Source organism: Elephas maximus, chromosome 13 (genome assembly GCF_024166365.1).
Source record: "Elephas maximus indicus isolate mEleMax1 chromosome 13, mEleMax1 primary haplotype, whole genome shotgun sequence".
Taxonomy (NCBI): domain Eukaryota; kingdom Metazoa; phylum Chordata; class Mammalia; order Proboscidea; family Elephantidae; genus Elephas; species Elephas maximus.
Genome location: NC_064831.1, coordinates 25,502,943 through 25,511,069, shown reverse-complemented (window position 1 = coordinate 25,511,069; position 8,127 = coordinate 25,502,943). Strand labels below are relative to the sequence as shown.

Here is an 8,127-nt window from a genome sequence, read left to right as displayed (position 1 = left end):
CTGTAATAAAATAATTGTCAAAATAATACATGCTTAAGAACAGTAAAAGAGGATAGTTAAGAGATGGTGTCATGGTGTCAGAAGACATCTAGGTCTACAGGCGTAACATAAGTCATAGAGAAAATGTTCTACATCCTAATTTGGTGAGTAGCACCTGGGGTCTTAAAAGCTTTTAAGCAGCCGTCTTACCTTTTGGTTAGTAGCTGTAGCTCTTAACCACCTTGTCACCAGGGCTCCAAATAAAACCAAAGACACAAGAAAAATATTAGACCAAAAGACTAATGGGCCACCTGAACCACAGCCTCCACCAGCCTGAGCCCAGCAGAACTTAGATGGTGTCCGTCAACCACTAATGATCGTTCTGACAGAGATCACAATAGAAGGTCCTAGACAGAGTAGGAGAAAAATGTAGAACAAAACTCTAATTCACAAAAAAAGACCAAACTTACTAGTCTGACAGAGACTGGAAGAACCCCTGAGACTATGGTCCCTGGACACTCTGCTAACTGAGAACTGAAGCCACTCCCTAAGTCCACCATTCCGCCAAAGTTTAGACAGGTCTATAAAATAGTCAATAATACATGTGAGGAACTTGCTTCTTAGTTCAATCAAGTATGCAACACTAAATGGGAAACACCTGCCCAAAAGCAAAGAGGAGAAAGCAAGAAGGGACAAGACTAAAGGACACGGAAAATCCAAGGTGAAAGGGAAAGGAGGAGAGTGCTGACACATTGCTGGGTTTGCAACTAATTTCACAAAACAATTTGTGTACAAAATTTTTGAACGGAAAGCTAATTTACACTGTAAACTTTCACCTAAAACATAATAAAATTAAAAAAAAGAGTTTGACTCAGTTTACTTATTAATAAAATGGTATTTTATTAGTGCCAACTTCACTCACTGTAATAAGATTAGATAAAGTTATGAATTACATTCCTTAAAACCATGCTTGATGTATACTAAGAGCTCCATAAGTTAAGATATTTTGATGATGAATGGTGATGATGATGATATGATATACATGCAGGTGCTGTGTAATTGGAGGCAAGCATACCAATATACGATAATCTCTATAGAACTTTAAAATATTGCTTACACATTAGTAATTATATATCATATTTGGATATAAATATGATTTTTCAAATAACTTTTTTAGTATATGTGCAACCATTTATATTGAAATAGATAAAAGTGAGAAGTATGCATTTCTTAACATTTTAATTGGAGTTGCATTCCAAGCAAATTTTGAAAATACCTTGGGGTACAATTAAAATACAAATCTTGAGAGAAGAAAGATGCTAATTGGCCAATTCCTTTATGAGATGAGTTTGAGTGTTTGAGAAAGAGATGCTGTTATAAGAAGAATGTTGAGCACAATAGATTTCAGAAGACAATTCCTTGTCATGAGACTGCTTTAGAAATACATAAGAACAGAATTAACCCTGAATACACATCTGGCTGCCACAAATCTAGGTTTGAGCTAAAAAAAAAAAAAAAAAAGACTTTAAGTAATTATCTTTGTTAATTCAGTTTCTCTTTCTATCCTATCAATGGAAGGAAATAATACCCAGTGCTATGACTGTAAACATCAATATATTTTTCATCAACATGATATTTATAGGGATCCATTATACAGTAAATAAAGCTCTGCTAAACAACAAAAATAACAGATATAGACCATTAAACTGACAATTCGTAAGATTCAGAATCATAGATGAGGCAAATATATGCAAAAAATTAATGGCAATTTTCTTAATGTCTGATCATAAACTTGAAACTAAGAAGATAGTTGAGAGAGAAGATTTTCTTTGGACAACTGAATTCCATGTAAGTCTAATTTTATTATCTTATTCTATCTGAAACTTTGTGTGTGTGTGCGTGGGTGTGAATTTCCCATAATAAAAAGTATCCTTTTTACTTGTCTGCATCTTCCAATAGGACTTAAGTGGCTCTAATGAGAAGCAAGACAAAATGCCTTCACTGAATAAATGCTTTCTAAGTAAATACATGAATAAGTAGAAAGAAATATGTGGATACTTAATGATTAAACCAAAAGACTACCGTTGTTCACTTCTGACTCGCAGCAATCCTATAGGACAGAGTAGAATTGCCCCATAATGTTTCCAAGGAGCAATTGGTGAATTCAAACTGTCAGCCTTTTGGTTAGCAGCTGAAAGTTTAAGTACACTTAAATAATGTCAAGTCCCTTAGAGTTATTTAAGTAGAGTGTTATACATCTGAAACCACCTGGAGTAACTGCACATGTAGGTATCAATTGTATTTATCACAAATTTATGTCAATTGAATTAGCAATCTAACTTCTGACTCATTTTGACCCTACAGGTCTAATGATAGATCATCTTATGTTTTTATTTACTTCTAATGATTTATTTAATTACTTCAAAATTTTTTTTTTTTAATGATGGCAGCGGGGTGGGGGGCGGGGTTTAACGATAAAAAAAAAAAAAAAAAAAAAAAAACCCAGTGCCGTCGAGTAGATTCTGACTCATAACGACTCTATAGGACAGAGTAGAACTGCCCCATAGAGTTTCCAAGGAGTTTCTAATGATAGAGCACCTTATATTTTTAAACTTTGTTTTAAATATAGCAAACCATACTTATTTTACTGTTTCTAGCCTTTTTATTACACTGTTTTATCACCACTTTTGAATATCAATGTTTGGCAATGAATTGGCAACTGCCTGATGTCACAGATAATTATGTGCTTTATATTGGAAGCAATAGCAATCTTTTTTTTCTGTTCTCCCACAAACAAAATAATTGGCAATATATCATAGATTAAGTTCCTAATTTGGCCTTAACTAAACAAAAGAGAAAAAAAAAGTAGTAGAAGTACAAATATCTTTAGCATACATTTGTAAAATAAGCAAGATGTTTCTAATTTTTTCTTTTTTTACAAACCCTTGCAAAACTTTGTCTAGTCAATGGAAGTATTAGTTTTTATTCAGCTCCTTAAAACCCTGTAAAACAGCTGCCAGGTGTCAAGAAAATAAGGCTGACACACAACGGTATCATACATTCCACAAATCATGGAGAGTCTTTTTCCAAATGAGTCTTTTATTTTTCAATAGTATGATATAATTAATTCCGATAGATAAATGGGCAGGGGTACTATTTAAGGCTTAATAGTATACCGGGTTAGAGGATGATGTATCTCAGTGGAAATCTCTTTAAATCATTTCAGAGAGAAATTTGGGGGGAGTTTTATAAATTCCACACAGTTGTGAACTTGGGATTTTTTTAACCAGTGTCTTCCGATTCTGTAAGAAATGAAAATCACATAAATCCTTAACTGTCTCGAAGTAACCAAATATTTGCCCTTATGGTAATATCTCATCTGAGTCTAAGTAAGTTGTGATTGTTAGGCCTTTAGACCTGAACCCTACTCTGATTTTTATTGTTCTTATGTACCAGCTAAACCAATGACCTCAGTTGAAATAAATGGCTGAGTCCAATTTCACTGAGGTGACTCTATCTATCCCCTTTGGATTTGCAAATCACCCTGAACTTCAAGTCAGTCTTTTTTTGATATTTCTGTTTATCTACCTGTTCACTGTTTTGGGGAATCTTGGACTAATCATGTTAATCAGAACTGACTCTCAGCTTCACACACCTATGTACTTTTTCCTTAGCAATCTGGCATTCATTGACGTATTGTATTCCTCCACCGTGACACCCAAGGCTCTGGTCAATTTCCAGTCCAACCAGAAAACCATCTCCTCTGTTGGCTGCTTTGTTTAAATGTACTTTTTTGTTGGTCTGGTGTGTAGTGAGTGTTTTCTTCTGGGATCCATGGCCTATGACTGCTATGTAGCAATCTGCAATCCCTTACTCTATTCAGTGGTTATGTCCCAGAAAGTTTGCACCTGGCTGGGAACCATGCCTTACATGATTGACCTCACAAACTCTTTGATATCTGTTCGTGTGATAAGCAGTTTGGTGTTCTGTGATTCCAGCATCAATCATTTTTTCTGTGACACCACAGCCCTTTTGGTCCTGTCCTGTGTAGATGCTTTCAGCACAGAAATGGTGATCTTTGTTTTAGCTGGGTTCACCCTGCTTGGTTCTCTTCTGATCATCATAGTCACGTACATTGCCAGCATCTCAGCCATCCTGAGGATCCAGTCTGCAGCGGGCAGGCAGAAAGCCTTCTCCACCTGTGCATTCCACCTCATAAGTGTAATCATTTTCTACAGATCCCTGATTTTCACATGTTTACAGCCAGATAACATATCCTCCCTGACACAGGCACAGGTGGCATCTGTATTCTATACCCTTGTCATTCCCACACTGAATCCACCGATCTATAGCCTGAGGAACAAAGATGTGAAGAATGCACCCTTGAGAGTCATACATAAAAAACTATTCCCATGACAAATCTATGCATGTTACAAAAACAAACCTGTGGGGATTCGAACATTAAATGACTCCACCCTTCAGGAAAATATTATGGTAACCAATATGACACATCACAAAATAAATGGTCAGTTTCAGCCTTGCAATTTAGCAGGTGAATTATCATTTATTTGTTTACAGGGAATACTGATTGCTGTACTAGATTATTTAGACACATCGTTATTCAGAACATAAACATGTACAAGTAAGTAAAGAGCTCTCTGAGCAGTGACTGAATTTTTGCCTGAACATCCATGTGTGAGAAGGCTGTCACATGGAAACATGTAAGTAAATGAGTAAATTGGCCCTCAGTACAGCTTGATGTTCTGTTTGCTAAGCTGTCTGTAAATTGAGAGCAAAAAATTAGAGAATTAAGATGTGAGTGCACCTAAGTTTCACTAAGAAGAAATGACAGCAGATACCTTGGAAGCAAAGCAGTAAAGGATACAGAACTAATAAAAACAAAGAGAAGAACAAAAAAGATCATGGTCATTTCAGTGAGGTGCCAGCATTAATAAGGCTGGAGAGCACTGGGTAGTGGAAATCTCTTGATCATATGGCGTCATTTCATCATAATAGTTAATTTTTTTATCATATTTCATAAATCTAAAACATACCTTCTATAAAGAGAATCAATCTTTGGTCTTGGGAATGACTTAAGGTAGTTCGTGTGATGGGACCTGATGTATGTGTGTTTGTGTGTGCCTGTGTGTGTGCTGGTTACTTTTTCTCTTCTCTGATCTATAGGACAGGGGCTGACTCCTGCAAACTGCATTTTATAATGTAATATTTTGTATTTTAAATTGTTATAAGGGACAACTTTGAAACACGCTGTTGCATCATTGGAGGAATGTGTTGAAGGTAATGTCTACCTCATTATTCATTCTCCTTTATTATGCTGGTATGAGTTCTTTCCTTGTGATTAATACTGGTATTGCTATGAGTTGAAATTGACTCGGTGGCAGTGCGTTTCTAAGGAATTTTAATCATCATCATCATCACTGAAAATTATAAACTGATTGTATTCTTTTTCCTACCAGAGATTGTCATTCTAAATTTACTGCTCAATTTTCAATAATTGTGTGAAATGTCACAGCTCACCCATCTTATTTATATTTAACCATTATGTAGTTTTTATGTGTTATTTTTATTTTCCAATTGTGTTGGATATGTATTCTTCTATAGATAATGCAAGTGGTTTTCACACTTATTTCTTTAGTGTTAATAATTATGAATCTAATTGTTCTTTAAAAATTATTTACATTTTCTTGCTGTTTTGTCTCTAGGAGCAAAAGTATCTTACACTTTACTTGCCCATCATAAGAAGTAGTAATATATTTTATTTCTCCATATTCAAATTCTCCCCTTCAGTTCAAAATATTTTTGATGTATCAGGCTTCAAAATAATTATTTGTGATCAGTCTGTAAGTGTATGATGCCTTATTTAAAAAGTCCTTGCGGTAGTGGGGGCCAAGATGGCTAACTAGGTAGACGCTACCTTGGATCCCTCTTGCAACAAAGACTTGGAAAAACAAGTGAATCGATCACATACATGACAATCTATGAACCCTGAACAACAAACACAGATTTAAAGAGCTGACCTGAGTGACAGAGACAGAGATCGAACAACTACGGGGAAGGAGACACTGTTTTCGGAGCCTGGTGCCAGTGTCCCAGTCAGGTAACCTTGGCGCGGGGCTTAGGACTGGGAGCAGGGGAGCTGAGCACGACATCCTGTCAAGGCACAAACACGGGGCGCAGTCCTACCCCCCTGAACTGACCTCGGGAGTGGGCCCAGCCGGTCAGCGCGGGTGACGTGGGGATGTAGCTGGCGGGAGGAGAAGTCGCCGGGAGGCAGCGACTGGTTTTGGAGCCAGTAGTGCAGCGTCCCAGGAGGGGAACCTTGGCACGGGGCTTTGGACTGGGTGCAGGGGAGCTGAGCAGGACATCCTGTGATGGTGCAAACATGGGGCTCAGCCCTACCCCCCTGAACTGACCTCGGGAGGGGGCCCAGCTGGTCAGCGCGGGCTGCACAGTGACGCGGCTGGCGGGAGGAGAAGTCCCTGGGAGGCAGTGACTGGTTTTGGAGCCGGGAGTGCAGCGTGCCAGCCGGGGAATGTTGACGCGGGGCTTTGGACTGGCAGAGGAGGAACTGACCGTGGCTTCTCCGGGCCTGACCGTAGGGGGCAATCTCTACCCAGTCAGCACACATAGGCAACACGCCCCTCGGGAATCTCAGATAAAATAGTCATCCCAAGCAAGATAAGCAACTTTGTCAATATTCCAGGGTGCTACTCTCTCCTGTTTTTCTGAACCCTCCCCTCCTCTTCCCAGGTGGCTTCATTAACATTGGAATTTCCTGAGCCAGAGGAAGAACTGCTCCTTGGCTTTCTTTTCCCTTTTTTTTTGGGTCTTTTCCTAACCCATTCTTCCAGCCTGAGAGAAGCAACCACAAAAAACCCAGGGACCAAAAATCCTTCCCTAATTGGACTAAAAACACAGAACCAGCTCCAGCCAAGCATATGTGATCCATATCTTGGGCTTTCATCCTTACAGGGAACAAGGTTCCTATTATAATGCAAAGGCATTTCTGATAGGGATCTGACTGCATTTTTTTTTTTAGCGGATTTACTGGAAAAACACGTTTCCCAGGTCTGATATCTCTGCATATCCAAAAGAGCCCTCACTGACCCACAACAGGGAACTGGCAGCTGAAGCTCCCCCCAGACCACCTAGCCTCCTGCCTTAGGGGTCTAAGGAGGGTGACACCTACCAATCTGTAGAGGTACTTGCAGTGGAGGCCTAACGTACAGCTGCAGAGCTCTCCCACCAAGGTGCCTTAGGAATAGAGACACACCTACCTCACTGACACTTGGGGGAAGCCTGTCAGCATCCTGCCACCCCTGGAGTGTGAACCCCAGCTGCTAATAGAATCTGGTGCACACAACTATCACCACTACTTCTCAAGGTGGATAGGTGTTAGGGTGCATCACACACTTGATGACCCCAAATCAGATTCTACTCAGGAATAGTGAATGGACTCAGGCATATATATCTGGTAACAGCCGAAAGCAGCTGGTAATAGGTCATAAGTAAGTCAAGGGCTACAACAATCAAGACAGCACAATCTAGTAGCCCATCCACATATATTGAAAGAAAACAAAACAAGATAGGACTCAGTGAGCAAATATAGAATAAATCACTACAATATCTTAGTGATGGCTCGGAGACAGCAGTCGATATCAAACCACATAAAGAAGCAGACCATGACAGCTTCTACAACCCCCCAAACGAAAGAATCAAAATCTTTCCCAAATGAAGATACAATCCTGGAATTATCAGATACAGAATATACAAAACTATTTACAGAATGCTTCAAGACATCAGGGATGACCTCAGAAATGAAATAAGGCAAACCACAGAAAAAGCCAAGGAACACACTGATAAAACAGTTGAAGAACTCAAAAAGATTATTCAAGAACATAGTGGAAAAATTAATAAGCTGCAAGAATCCATAGAGAGACAGCATTCAGAAATTCAAAAGATTAGCAATAAAATTACAGAATTAGACAACGCAATAGGAAGTCAGAGGAGCAGATTTGAGCAATTAGAATGCAGAGTGGGAAATCTGGAGGACCAGGGAATTAACACCAACATAGCTGAAAAAAAAATCAGATAAAAGAATTTTAAAAAATGAAGAAACCCTAAGAA

The 8,127-nt window shown here is 38.7% G+C and overlaps 1 pseudogene; it reads left to right on the top strand.

Moving 5' to 3' along the window:
• The first annotated feature begins 3,462 nt into the window (after positions 1 to 3,462).
• On the top strand, positions 3,463 to 4,395 carry LOC126057244 (olfactory receptor 8I2-like; annotated as a pseudogene).
• Positions 4,396 to 8,127: the final 3,732 nt, after the last annotated feature.